At 31.6% G+C, this 14,926-nt stretch overlaps 1 long non-coding RNA gene across 1 annotated transcript in view; it reads right to left on the bottom strand.

Moving 5' to 3' along the window:
- Positions 1-1,110: 1,110 nt before the first annotated feature.
- The window catches only part of LOC145279594 (uncharacterized), a 314,581-nt gene continuing 300,765 nt past the window's right edge, over positions 1,111-14,926 (bottom strand). The window contains exon 2 of the long non-coding RNA XR_013868405.1: positions 1,111-1,237. This is a non-coding gene — a long non-coding RNA (uncharacterized LOC145279594). The remainder of the gene's footprint in view (positions 1,238-14,926) is intronic.

Below are 14,926 nucleotides of genomic sequence, written 5' to 3' on the forward strand. Positions count from 1 at the left end.
AATTGGTTTATTAGTTAAGTGAACAACACACATACAAACATAAACCTAACTTTATATATAAATAGCGATACAAACATTAATTAGAAACTGAATGAGATGACAATCAAACTGCTTATAATACTGTGAGGTACAAAAAACATATGTAAAAATGCACACAAAAATGTAACTCACTATGTCTATCGGTCGCCATTTTTCAACGTGCACTTTCTCCCAGACGCAATACCGCAGAACGGCGCGAGACGGGTCAAATGATTGCATTTTTTGTGGACCATTGTTTTAAGTATGTGCAATCCGGTGAAATACTGCTAATGGAGATAAATTGAAAAAAAAAATGGAACTTGGCAGACGTAAGTCGACTTTCAATGCTGTTGTTCATATGTGCAAATATGCGTTTATAAGTTAAATTAGTTTTTTATTTTAACTAATCCGTATCCGTCTAACAATAGCTCAAACAGTAATGACTAAGGCTAGAGGCTAAATGTTTTGGGTTCGATACTAACTGATGGCATCCAAGTCATGTATTAAAGTTTTTTACCTTTAAATTTCTACCATAAATTGGGTATAATATAATGACCAATAAAGAATTGGATTTATAATAATAAAGCCGATATCTACATGAATTAAAATATCATATTTAAGCGTATTTTACAACCGGGAAACTCCGGGCACCTGATAGGATATAATATATATATATATATATATATATATATAAGACGTATATATACTCTATGATCTCTATATAACATATACACATACATGAGATAAATTTTTAAGTTATTCCAAATTTTTGAAAAGAACACGATTGAAATACAGAAATGCAGATAAAAATGAATAAGAACTTAATAATGAAAAACAAACAAAAAAAAGAAAAGAAAAATATTATGAATAAAATGTTCCAATGATTTCTTATTTCTCCAGGGCAATGCTGGCTTTCTACAAAATACAATGGGTTTCTCTTTTCTCTTAGCCTTATGCTAGACTAAGATTTATATGTAGAAATTTTTAAAAGATCAATAAAGAATAAATCGTGGATAATTCTTAATTAAAGGTTTGGATCTTTCCATCTAGTTTTCATAAATGACAAACTCAAAAGTTTCTGTAGAACAGACCAGAAATAATAAATATCATTCCAACTCATTTTCGTTGGATAAATCGCTCTCATAATATTTCCTTTCAAAGTTTACTGTTTTTTACGACCATATGGAACTGGAACAAAAGAAAATCCAGAACTTGCAAGCTAAAAGAAAAAAAAAAAGAAAAAAAAAGAAATGTCAAACGAGAATTAAGAAAGGGTTTATGTTGAAAATGAGATTTGAACGAGAAATTCCTTCGGTATTTGAAGACCGCTATAACGCCCTCCCTCCATCCCGACGTCTGCCGCTTTGTTTGGTTACAAATCAACTTTGGTAAAAATGACAATCTTGACTCTAATGTTCCGTGATGGAATTCGTGAAGGCAGTGTATAGTTTACACCCAGTGAAAATACCCAGAATTCATTGAAAGAATGCATATATATATATATATATATATATATATATATATATATATATATATATATATATATATATATATATATATATATATATATATAATGCATCGGAGGGAGAGAGGGGACATTTAACAAGCTATATGAACTAATTATATGCGTGGGAATGTAAATGCATATTCTGTGGTTAATTGTATAGATTTAATGCCTTGCAATAATAAGCATACACAACCACACACACTTGTGTATGCACATACGCACGTAGACATACACATAATATGTACCGACTAGCAAGGAGACCCGCCATTATTCGGGATTTAATGATGATCATATTTCCAAATTTTTATTGTCACTGAAATCGGTGAAATCGCCCATTTATCAATCAAATCGATTGATTGCCTGCTCTAGTTGAGGACCCATCGCGGTGCACCAGGGGAAAGCTTCACATGCCTCTTTGCAGTCTCTTTGTCCACAATATATCGTAGTCTACATTGTACTGCAGAGAACATGTGTTGATTTTATAAAATTATTTTATATATAATGGTTTGAATTAAAATTTAAAATAGCATGGTTCAATTGTGCTCTAAACAGAAGCATCCATTTCGAGCGCGCCCCTATCATATCAGAGAACGTACTATTGATTTTATGTGACTAGCCTTACTGCTTGTGCAGTAATAATGGCTTGAACTTAATTAAAATGAAAAAGTGAAGTATCTTGGTTCAATTGTGCTTTAAACAGAAACATTCATTTCGAGCGCGTTTCTGTCATATCAAAAACCTACTGTTGATTTTATATGACGAACCATTCTGTCTGTGTGTTGTAATAAAACAAATCAAATGAACTTGTGATGTTAGGCTGTGTAAGGTGTTAACTTCGGTAAAAATTGCCTGTTCCTTCTGTCCTCAAATTATTGCGATTATCAATTATCTATACTTATTGAAGATATTCCAATGCAAAACATATCTAGGAACACTGCCAGGCACATAAATTACCTAGGTTTGAAATTTCATAGAAATAAGGAACTCACACATTTCCTTTGATATTATTTATAGATACATACGTGAGCATACACATATACAAACACATATACACACGCATATATATGCTTATCTAACATTTTAATTAAACCAACTAAAATAAATCCGTTTTTCACAAGCAAATCTTGTTCAAAGGAAATCCGGTGTACACGTTTATCTTTTGATTGGGAACGACTGGTTTCTGGCAATCTATCAGTCACGGTCAACGCTAATTCTGCTAGTTATCAAATAAGTTTTTTTTTTTTTACCTTTTTTTATAAAGGAGTCCCACTTATCAAGGCTCGGAGGCCACTCGAGGATAAGGGTTAATGCATGTACGATAGTGAATGGGACAATAGCGTAGTAATCGTTAGTAGTGGAAATTTGGTAAATTGGGTTACTTAAAGGGACGGCTCATCAAGAACTTGTTTATCTTGGACTTGAAGATGACCATATTGCAGTCAGTTGGAAAGCATAACAGAGTTCCACAGGCTTTCAGTTGTAAGAAAGAAATTTTGTTCATGGAATCTAGGTTTGGGGTTAGGCACAGATAAAGCGTGAGGGAAATTATTGATAGTGGTTTACGCTAGACGAGTGTTTTTCGTGAAAGTAAGGCAAGAGGGGCCATAGATTGGAGCTCAGACGAGCACTTGCCATGTAAATAATGATAAATAAGAGACAGGCTCGCAACGTCTCTTCTGTCGGAAAGAGGTTGCAGAGAAAAGAAACTAGAATCTCTCACTAGGCTACGAAGTCTATTTTGAACTCTGTCATAGCGGGATAATGTGCTTCTCGCTGCTCCTGCTCAGATGTGGTAACATTACTCCATCCTTGAACGTACTTGACTCTTATACAAGTAGAGAATTGCGTAATCAGTGAGATAGCTACTGGAGCGGTAGAACGATCCCACCATTTTTTCAGCAGCCTCGGCAACGGATTTGATATGTGTTTCATCTCCGATCAGGCCAAAAAGGTCAGAACAAGAAGCTTGTTAAAACATAGAGCCTCCCCCAAGACAAAAGCTATTTATTTAAACTGATGCCAGATGGGGATCAGAGCGTTGATGATCTAAGGTTAAAATCTTGGTAGTTCACATAAATTAGAAATATTTTCTTAGTGTAAAATCATTAAAACTTTCTTTACAAGATATGCGCGAACATTTTAGAAATTTCTTATAAAAAGAAAACAGTTTTTCGTCATAACGAATATATTTTGTTTGTTTGGGGGTTAACGGCATCGTAAACCACTCGACCGATCACTAGTGCTATATTTATTCTGAGACAAATATAACTTGAAGATTGTAGATTCGTTTCTGGTTTGTGAAACCCTTTTGTCTTTTAGTATTTTTACTCTTAAAAATAATTTAATTTTCATGACGTGTGTTTTAATAAGTGTTCTTTGTAATTATGACCATCAGTTCAATAAAAACGTTTGGATTTATTTTGATATTCGTCAAACGTTTCATAAAATAGATACAGGATTTTAACTTCACTTTTTCTTTTGCCCGGACATTATTTTGCGATATTAATAAAATCGAATATCCATGTCTAATTCTGACACATCTATAAGAAAAATGGCATTTGTTATTAAGGAAATACAAACTTATGTTTGAACTTTTATCTTTGCTTTTAATTTCATTAAATCCATTAAGTACTGTTAAAATGTGGTTTCGTTTTTGTATGAAAATGTATAAAGCACAAGATTACCTGTGACGCGTTGGATCAGTTTATGTTATAGCTAACTATAAAATAGTGAGTATACAGAATTAGTGCATAACTTGCAAGTCAGTACACAGCATTATTGTATAAACGCGCAAAAATTGAATGTGCGGGAAAACAAACATGGCGACCAATGGAAACAATACGGAATACATTGAACATGTCTTAACATCATTGGCATTATATTGAATGAAAAAGTCATTTATATAAAAGGAATGTAATCCGTTGAAAAAAATTGAAAAAAAAAGACAAAAAGAAAAAAGTACAAGGAGGAGTGTGCTTTGTACAGGTTCACCCTATTTTTTTTTGTGCATCAACAGCCTTAAAATTTCAGGAAATTATAATTAATTGATTACGTAATATTTCACGGCGAGACCTTTTTAAAGAAAATCTTTAAAAAAATGAAAAGTTCCCCCCAACACAAAAAAGCGTTTTGAAGTGTTTCTACGTATTTTTAAAATGTTTGGAACTTATGACCCACCATCCCGCCACCAAATTTGAAAAATTACTAACGATTACATGTCTCGTTTACCGTTACGTGGCCAAGAAGTAGATATTCATTTTACGTTAAATTTATATAGAAAAGTGATTCCTTACGCTAAAATGTTTATTTTTGTATTATTAAAAAAATCCTTCTTTTATATTATCTTTAAAAGCCGTTTTAACGTAATAGCAAAAAATATAGATTTTGATTCGTTATTAAGAGGTAAACTACGCTGGGGTAAGTCGTAAAATACCACTATTTTTTTTTTTTAAATATGTAAATTGATTAAGTAGTTTTTTTATACATTAAACAGTATTTCCTTTGTTTTGTTTTGTTTGAAAACGATTCGAATTTGCAATAAAAATACAAATAGAATAATTGTAAATAAACAATTTGGGACTCGAAAAACGAACAGTTTTTTTTTTATCAAGTTCTAGTTTTAATTGCGTACAAATTGGGTAAAGAAAATATTTAAAAAATATATGTAAATTGATCAAGAAATATTTATTTTGTTTTTTCCTTTGAAAACGATTCCAACTTGCAATGCAAATACAATCAAAAGCGTTTTAAAATTTGGGACGCTAAAACCGTACATTGGTTTCGATTTTCTTCCGTTTTAAAAAAAGTTATGTTATTAGGAGTTATTTTTTTGTTTGAAAACGATTCAAACGTGCAATAAAAAATGCAAATAAAATTCGTAAAATGCCAATGTAAAAAAAGCAAAAGCCATTTGCAGTTTTGTTTTTATTTGCATATTTTAAACGGGAAGAAAAATTAACGCCTGTAATGGCACAATCCTTGTTGGGATGCGAGTAAATATGAATTTTTAAAATCTAATCTATTTATTAATCAAAGTGTAGTATCTGTTCTTCAGATGCTACATTTCAATTTCTTTTCTCTTAGTGGAGGAAAAATCCTTTGCGACTAAGGCAATTTTTCTTCAGGTTAAAAACGTCCCTGGTGTCTAAATATTCCCCGTAGGGAGGCATTGTGAATAGGTACTACGTTTAATGTAACAAAGTTTTAATATTACCAAAGTAACTGAGAAAAGTAATTTCTGGTTTAATTACAAAATGCCCTGGAAATGTCCTTCTGGTTAATTATAAAATGCACTGGAAATGTCCCTTCTGATTATTATTTTTTTGTTTTGTTTACTTGTCTTCCCACAAAGACGGAGTTGGACACGAGGTCGGTTAAAATTTTTTTGGGAAACCAGCTCTCCAAAAGGAGTACTCTGATCAATAACAAAAATAAAAATTGTATCAGTAATGAAGGATTTCTCCTCCATTAACCAAGACCAAAAAAAGGGGGGATTTAAGTCACTGGAATTCTGGGACTGATACTACACTCGGAAGTTCATGTTGAAGCAATCGTTGCCTAATCTCAAACCGTGTTAAGCTGCTGAAACAGTTTATGATTTAAACATTACTTTATTTCATGTATATTTTTTAACAATGGGGTGACGGACATGAAGTCAGACCCGGGATTGAACGTGATAAACGTAAATACATACTAGCAGAAAGCGTCGCCCAGTATTGAATGAGATAAGTGGAAAACATAGTAGCAGAATACCCAGCGTCGCCCAGGATCGAACTAGATAGTTGAAAGATATATACTAGCAGAATATGCAGCGTCACCCGGGATTGGAGAAGATAGATGGAACATATATACTATGAGAATACCCGGAATTGATTGATGTGTTTGTAATTAAATAATTATCCCAGACAATGTATCACAGTTATTATTTAAGTGAGGGGGAGTGACATAGTGGGTTTAAGTTATGAAACCTATTGTCGAAATTAGTAACATACCCAAGAATTATGAAAAATGATGAAATGTGAGTTATTTGATTGGTGTGTTTTTAATGAAATAATAAGCCCAAATAATGTATCAAAGTTCTTATATTAGTAGGAGAGGGGGATAATGTGGGTTTTTAATTATAAAAAATGATTGCCGAAATTAGTAACATATCCAAGAATTATGAAAAATGATGAAATGCGAGTTATTTGATTGATGTGTCTAATGAAATAAGCAGTCCAAGAAATATATCAAAGTTATTATTTTAGTAAGGAAAAGACTATAAGGTGTGTTAAATTTATGAGAAATGATTGTCGAAATCAGTAACATATCCAAGAATTATGAAAAATGATGAAAAGCGAGTTCATGGATTCGTGTGTTTATAATAAAATAATCAGTCCCGACAATATATCAAAGTTATTATGTTAGTAAGCGAAGGCGATAAGGATGGTTTTAATTATGAAAAATGATTGTCGAAATTAGTAACATATCCAAGAATTATGAAACATGATATGTGATTTAATGCAATAATGTGTTTGCAATGAAATAATCAGACCAACCAATATATCAAAGTTATTATTTTAGTAGTATGGGGTTATTAATGTGAGAAAAAATATAAAAAGTGATTGTCGAAATTAGTAACATATCTTAGAATTATGAAAAATTATGAAATGTAAATTAATAAATAGTTGTGCTTTTTATGAAATAATAGGCCCAGACAATATATCAAAATTATGTTTTAGAAAGAGAGGGCGATGAGGATAGTTTACATTAAAAAAAATATTGTTGAAATTAGTAAGATATCCAAGACTAACGAAAAATGGTGAAATGTGAGTTAACTGATCGGTGTGTTTATAATAAAGTAATCAGTCCAGACAATCCATCAATATTATTATTTAAGGGGAAAGGCAATAAGGAGGGCTAAAATTATAAAAATTATTGTCGAAATTTGTAACATATCAAAGAATTACGAAAAATGATGAAATGTTAGTTGATTGATTGCTGTGTTTGTAATGAAATAATCAGCCCAGACAATATATCAAAGTTATTATTTTAGTAAGAGAGGGCGATAAGGATAGTTTTAATTACAAAAAATTATGGTCGAATTTAGTAACATATCCAAGAATTATGAAAAATGATGAAAAGCGTATTTATTTATTGGTGTGTTTATAATAAAATAACCAGTCCCGACAATATATCAAAGTTATTATGTTAGTAAGCGAAGGCGATAAGGATGCTTTTAATTATGAAAAATGATTGTCGAAATTAGTAACATATCCAAGAATTATGAAAAATGATATGTGACTTAATGCAATAATGTGTTTGACATGAAATAAACAGACCAGACAATATATCAAAGTTATTATTTTAGTAAGGGGGAGAGGTAATGGCGTCGGTTTAAATGATAAAAAATTATTGTCGAAATTAGTAACATATCCAAGAATTATAAAAAATGATGAAATGTGAGTCAATTGATATGTGTGTTTGAAATAAATAATCAGCCTAGACAATAAATCAAATTATTATTTAGTAAAGGGGGAGGTGCGAAAATATGGGTTAAAATTATGAAAAATGATTGTCGAAATAAGTAACATATCCAAGAATTAAGAAAAATGATGAAATGTGATTTCATGCATTAGTGTGTTTGTAATGTAATAATAAGCCCAGACAATATATCAAAGTTATTATTTTATTAAGGAGGAGGGAGATAATGTGGATACAAATTATGAAAAATGATTGTCGAAATTAGTAACATATCCAAGAATTGTGAATAATGATGAAATGGAGGTTCAGCCCAGCAAATATATATGAAAGTTCTTATTTTAGTAAGTTTGGGCGATAATGTTGCTTAAAAATATTTTTTCAAATATTGTCGAAATTAGTAACATATTCAAGAATGAAAAATGATGAAATGTGAGTTAATTGATGTGTTTGTAATGAAACAATCAGCCTATACAATATATCAAGGTTATTATTTTAGTAAAGTGTGCGAAATGGTGAGTTACAAATGATGAAAAATTATTGACATAATTAGTACCATATCCAAGAATTTATTACATATGAAAAACGCTGCTGTGGAATTTCCACAGGTCCCGCTAGTGAAAACATTATTTGTGTATTTTATTATTTTAAATGAAAAAAAAACACTTAAGCGGAACTATTTTTTATTTGTAACGCAAAGCAATTTTTTACTAAATCATTTCCGATTTTAGGAGTGTAAAAAATGAAATGTATAAATCTATTTTAAAATAAAAAAATAAGATGATCTCGTAAATCTGTGTTTCTATTGAAACCGGAACTTGTAAAGGTAAACCGGATACACAGTTTCAACGCATAAGCAAAACGATTGAATTTTATATTAGATATTTTGTGCTTCAAAACGTTTGTTTTGTACGTTACTTAATTTAAAAACCTTCAAAATATGTTCATTTCAAGAAATAAAGAACACTTTAAAAAGTACAAGTGCAGTACCATTAACACGAACGCCATTTTCTTTTCATAAATATATTATTCTCCATAGTCACCACCATTTTAAATGCACTTTTGTTAACGATAGGTTGGTAGCTATGCATGGGCGTCTGGATCGCGCCTTGCCACTTATATCTGTCGCCACTGAAATCGACGATTACGTCCTCATTTCCATAAATTATAAATGTATTTAATTTTCTTTCACCATTTATTTTTCTTATTACAGCTTAATTATTTAATTCATTCTACTTATTATTGTTTACATAATACAATAACTCATGAATCTAAATAACGATCGCTGCGGATTAAAGGAATATTTTTCAGTCATTTTAAATTTTCGTTGCTAACATATTCTGTAAAATTCTTTAACGAACATGCGATTATGTCTGCACATCTCGATATCTTTATTAACACATTTTTGACGTTTACAACTAACGTATTTTTTCCATGAAGAAACTAAAAAAAGCATTAATTCGTACCACACTGTTTCGTTCTTATTTCCTATTTACAAAAAAGATATTACATCATTTACAGAGAAAAATTTTGTGAAAAATTCCACTCAACAAAATAAGACTTGCTTCAATCTACAAGAGGATAGTTCGTATTATATACGTTTCAATATATAACATTGAACACGTGTTTTCAAACACAAGAAAACATTGATTTCTTTCATTTCTATTTATGAAAACTCAACTATCAAATCATTTCTACAATCTAATTATGTAAAACCTACTCATTATTTGTGAAAAATCCTGTTCTAATGAAACAATATTAACACAGTCTGGAATAATTTATTCTTACGCCAAATAAAAACAATTTACCGAAAAATACTCTGCATTAGTTACGTCATTAAAGCAATATTTTCATTATAAAATATTTTACAAGTATTTTACAACAATAACAATAGTTTACCTTGATTAAAAAATACATCGGTACCAAATATTCTAAAGAATATTCCGTGTAAATAAAATCATCCAAAAACTAGCAGTAAAAAAAAAGCATAATAGTTTAGACAAAATGTTTTAATAAAACATTTTTTACGAAAAAGTCACCATTATCCAGGCCCGAAGTCCCCTTAAGAATAAGGATTAATGAATGTAAGGTGGTAGTTTAGTAATCGTTAATGGTGTAGATTGGGTAGAATTTGATTATTTAAGTGGACGACTCAATAAGAACTTGTTTACATTTGACTTGAATACTACCATATTGTAATCGGTCGGGAAACAATCTAATGCAACAGTGTTCTACATCCGGGCAGTTCTAGGAAAGAAACTCTGTTCATGGAGTTTGCATTTAGATTAAGGTACAGATAGAGAGTGAAGGAAACTTAATAGTTGTTGTAGATAGTCAAGTGTTTTGTAAAAATTTGGCAAGCGGGGACCATAGATTGGAGCTCAGACGAGCACTTTCCAGGAAAATAACGATGGAGTAGAGAAAGGCTCGCAACGTTTCTTCTGTGGGAAAGAAACTGCAGGGAAGAACAATGTGCATCACCTACTAGGTTCTAGTGTAAAATATTTGACTTCGATCTTAATAATCGAGGAATGACCCAACAGAGCCTGCCGATTTCATGGTTTCACAAGCAAGGCAGATTTAGACAACCGGTCGCTTTTTAGTATAAAGAAAAAGCACATATCTACCCAAATAACAACTGTATTGGCGCTAAAATGTCCACTAAGATTTATAGCAAAAAATATGGCGAATTTTATTTTAATCACCTAAATTATTTTCTGAATTGCTACTCTGATATTTAGTGTTTTCAGTTAACTTATTATTCACTGTTGAGATCCCTAAATGTTAGAAAGCCATCTACTCTAATAGTTTTTTTCCCTCAAGCAGCTAGACTTTGGAATTCCCTTCCTGCTACTTGCTTCCCTGACAGGACTGATATGCAGAAGTTTAAATGTAAGATAAACCAGCATCTTATCTTGTTAATCTTTCAATGGCATAGTCCCGAATAGTAGCCCCTTCCGTCAAAGTGGCGAGATATTGCATTAGAGAAAAATGGGAGTAAAAATAAAATTATATTCTCCCACCGGGCAACGCCAATAAAATAACCCTGTTAGTTGCTATTCAGAGCTAGTTGCAGTGCTACATAGTAGTCTTCAATAATGTTCAATCAACGTCGAGTGAGCTTTTGTAGTGATGTGACAATTCCATTTATAGTTCAAGAAATTAGCCATTCTTAGTTCTATTTCGAGGTGCCTAGAAAATATCACACACTGAACCGGGTGACCATCTTTTCTTTTTCTGTTCATTTCAACTACGCAAATCTGCTGGAAGAAGGACAGATTAGAGATGAAGTCTGACCCACATATGCGTATGAAAATATTTATTCTCTCGGGCGACGAATTTGGCAAATGGTGAGCAGGGGGGTAACGAGAGAGAGAGAGAGAGAGAGAGAGAGAGAGAGAGAGAGAGAGAGAGAGAGAGAGAGAGAGAGAGCATTCTGCGAGGAAGACATGCGGATTCCTGCGGTTCATTTTCTGTAGGCAGTAAAACGAAGTGGAAAGATAATTGGTTAAGATGGTCCACGCAGTTCTCAGCTTCATTAAAACTAATTACGACCAACATTTGTCGAGAGAGAAAGAAACGATTCTGCAGAAAAGTCTTATTAGATTAGTGTTTAAAAAACGGGATTTATTAATCGCTTTGCGTTGCGTTTTTATGCTTTTTCAACTACTTTATATTATACGTGTATACACAAAATGTCGGAAGAAAATTATGCTTCGACAATGTTCATATATTCATATAAAAGACCGTTTTAATTCGTGAAAGAAAGACAAAAAATAAGAAAAAAAACGAAAAAAGAAAACGTCTCATTATGGAGAGAGTATAAAGGATTTCGATTCCAATTAATTTAGACGGAGAGGTTTGTCAGACTTGCTATTAGTTTTGTCCCTTCTAATAAAAAATTGAAATGATTTCATCTCGCAGTTTAACTTGGTTACATTTGCGTGATGGCATGGTTATTTATATATTTATATCTATAAAATACAATAATATCGACGTTTTTTTTATAGATTGGAGAATATGAAACAAAAATATATCCCAGAAACAGTGGAATTCACGATCTATACTCATGACAAAATTTCCGTATTCATATTCATTGTAAATGAAATCCAAAAAGTCATTTCAAATGCAATCAGCACATTTTATAATTTAAATAAAATCCTTTTGGCCAAGTATTATTGTGCTAGCTTTTAACGCTCGATTATTTCTTCATCTGAAGCCGAAACTATACTATTACCAAATACATTTAATACTAAGTTTAGCTTATTATAATATTTTTTTACAAAGGCATCACCACTTATCAAGGCCAAGACTCATGTGCGGTCTTTTAATTCTTAATTCAACTGGCAGGTAGTGTAGTATCTGTTCTGTTATTACATCGTCCTCTCAAGCATTACCATATTATTGAACTTCGTGTATGATAGCATCAAATCAGGTATTACTTCCGGTTGCAATATTATTTGCATAATTATAGGAGTATGATTACAAAAAATTGAAGTGTTATATTTATAAACAGATTTAATAAAAACTAACCAATCAGATGGAACCACGTTTTGCTATCAACCAATCGGAAACCGGAGTCACTCCATAAATATACTCAATCACTAAAGATTTATTAAAAGAATGAACAAAATATAACAAATTTTTTTTTTTACCTTAATGTAATAAATAATTATATTAAATTTTTAAAACTGAAGTGTTTTTAAAAAAGTTTATACTTTTTACATTTGGTAAGTTATTTTTACAATGTTTTCAACAAAATTTTGAATATTTTTGTAGATTTAGTTTTTATATATTTGTTTTTTTTTAAGAAAAATTTCAATAAAATTGTTTTGTTGATGCAACACTTTTTTGTTTTATTTTCTGAATAGAGTTGATAGACTTTTTGTTTTTGTCTTTTCTTCGTTGGGAGGGGACCTATTAGAGAACAGGATATTACTCCGAGGCAATTAGATTTCTCTCTAGGCAATAACTTAATGATTCTTCAGGCGTCTGGATGGATTTCTCCAATCTTTTTCGAAAGTCGTCTGCTTCTATTTCCAGATTCCAATTTTCATTGGCTTATCAAACGCTTAGCCAAAAGATTTGAAAATTAAAAAATAAAAATACCTTCACCCATTCATTACTTAAATACTTAAATCAGATAAATAAATTTTTAAAAAATCGACGAGCTTTTTTGCCGGTTGAGCCCGTGATCAGCGTGTGGCTTTTTCCGGCGGTTTTCGTCAGTTATCGATCGAGCATGCGCAATTGTCACGGAAATCCGGATCAAAAGATGCATGAGTACAGAACAAAAAAATAAATAAAATAAACTTCCAATTTTTTATGAACCAAACTTAGAAAATCGTAATGAGTATGCACAATCTGGCTTCATCGAAAATAGAAAATAAAAACCTAACTTTACCTAAATAGAAACTAAATTATGCGATTATCTAAAAATAAAAAAAAACTTTACTTTAGCCATAGTTTAAGTATTGGAGGTTCATTCCTTTGATAATAGTATTAAAACAAGTCATGCTCAATTTCATAATCTGTGATGATATGAAAGGTCTCCGTTTAGTCTCAAGAGACAGTTGACATCACTTTAAGGATAGCTGCGCGTGTAATTGTGAGGCAAGGGTTGCACAATCCTCAACTACAGCTCTCCTGAATCGGCAATACTTGGGTCCAGTGGCAAGGAGAGGCTTAAGAATGCCTGGAAACAATACCAAGATAAGCGGAGAGCTCATTCAACACCTGGAATTCCCAAATGGTAACCCACCTAACTGACTGGGCTCAACGTTGCTTAACTTCGGTGATCTGACGGGAACTGGTGTCTCAACGTGATTATGTTGTATGATGAGATATATGAGACCACTTACACGTCATCATATATAAAAGATATTAATTTTCAATATTCGATAAAAAGTAATTAGAAAATTTATGGGATAACTTTTACATGTTTTCATGTCGTTAGAAGTCTTTGTTCGCGAAAATGGAATTATTTTATGTGAAAACGCAGCGAAAATTTTCCGTATAAATCAATAGTAATTAGCTTTTTTGTTTTGATTATGCTTGTTTTATGGCAAATATCTCGTCGTAACACTGTAAGTGTATAAAGGCAAGGAATTCCGACTTTCATTCCATGTCTTCCGGCAAGTTTTAATTTCCCCTGGGTAAAAACGATCTGATTTCGTTCAAGAAACATCCATTTCGAAGTACGATTTTGATCCATAAAGTAAGAATCATTATTGAGGACCAGGAAAGACCATGATTTCATTTAACATTTTTGCCTCAATCCTTATCTTATCTTACACCAGCCATTATTAGTAATCACATCCAATTCATACAACAGTATTGATAACTTAATACGTCGCATATTTATCAATTTCTACAAAATATATGCCCACAGAAATTGCATAGAAGTGTTTAACCGTTACAAAACCTTCCCCATATAAGGTATGATAGATTGAAAGTTGTAAGAACACGGAGTCTCTTCGATGTTTTGTTTCCATCTTAATATCCGAAACATTCTTCGTGACAATATTTTCGTCAAGAAGTTAAAATTCTTATTTTAGTTTAAAATTTTCGTTTTTATTCCGACGGGTAAGCATGAAAATATACATTTTTAAAAATTTATTTTGTTTAAAAAAGAAAAACGACGGTTGTAAAGAAACCGCTTAAAATGTTATTGATCCAACTAAACAAAGATTTTGATGTGATATGCAAATAACGGGTACAGTTTACTAACACAGATCAAAGATCAAAATAAATACGAAATCACAAAGAGAATCATCTCCGGCCATTCTACATTCTCTCGTTTAGTTTCGTTTTGAAATTTAACAATCAGCCAAAAGTCAAATATGTGAAACCCTGGTCAGAACGCGGAATGCTCTAAGCTTACGAAACATGGACGGATTTCGCAGAATAATTCTTTGCTTGACCTATTTTTATATATTCGTC

The sequence above is a fragment of the Euprymna scolopes genome, chromosome 7 (assembly GCF_053919585.1).
Source record: "Euprymna scolopes isolate OS-2025 chromosome 7, ASM5391958v1, whole genome shotgun sequence".
Classification (NCBI taxonomy): domain Eukaryota; kingdom Metazoa; phylum Mollusca; class Cephalopoda; order Sepiida; family Sepiolidae; genus Euprymna; species Euprymna scolopes.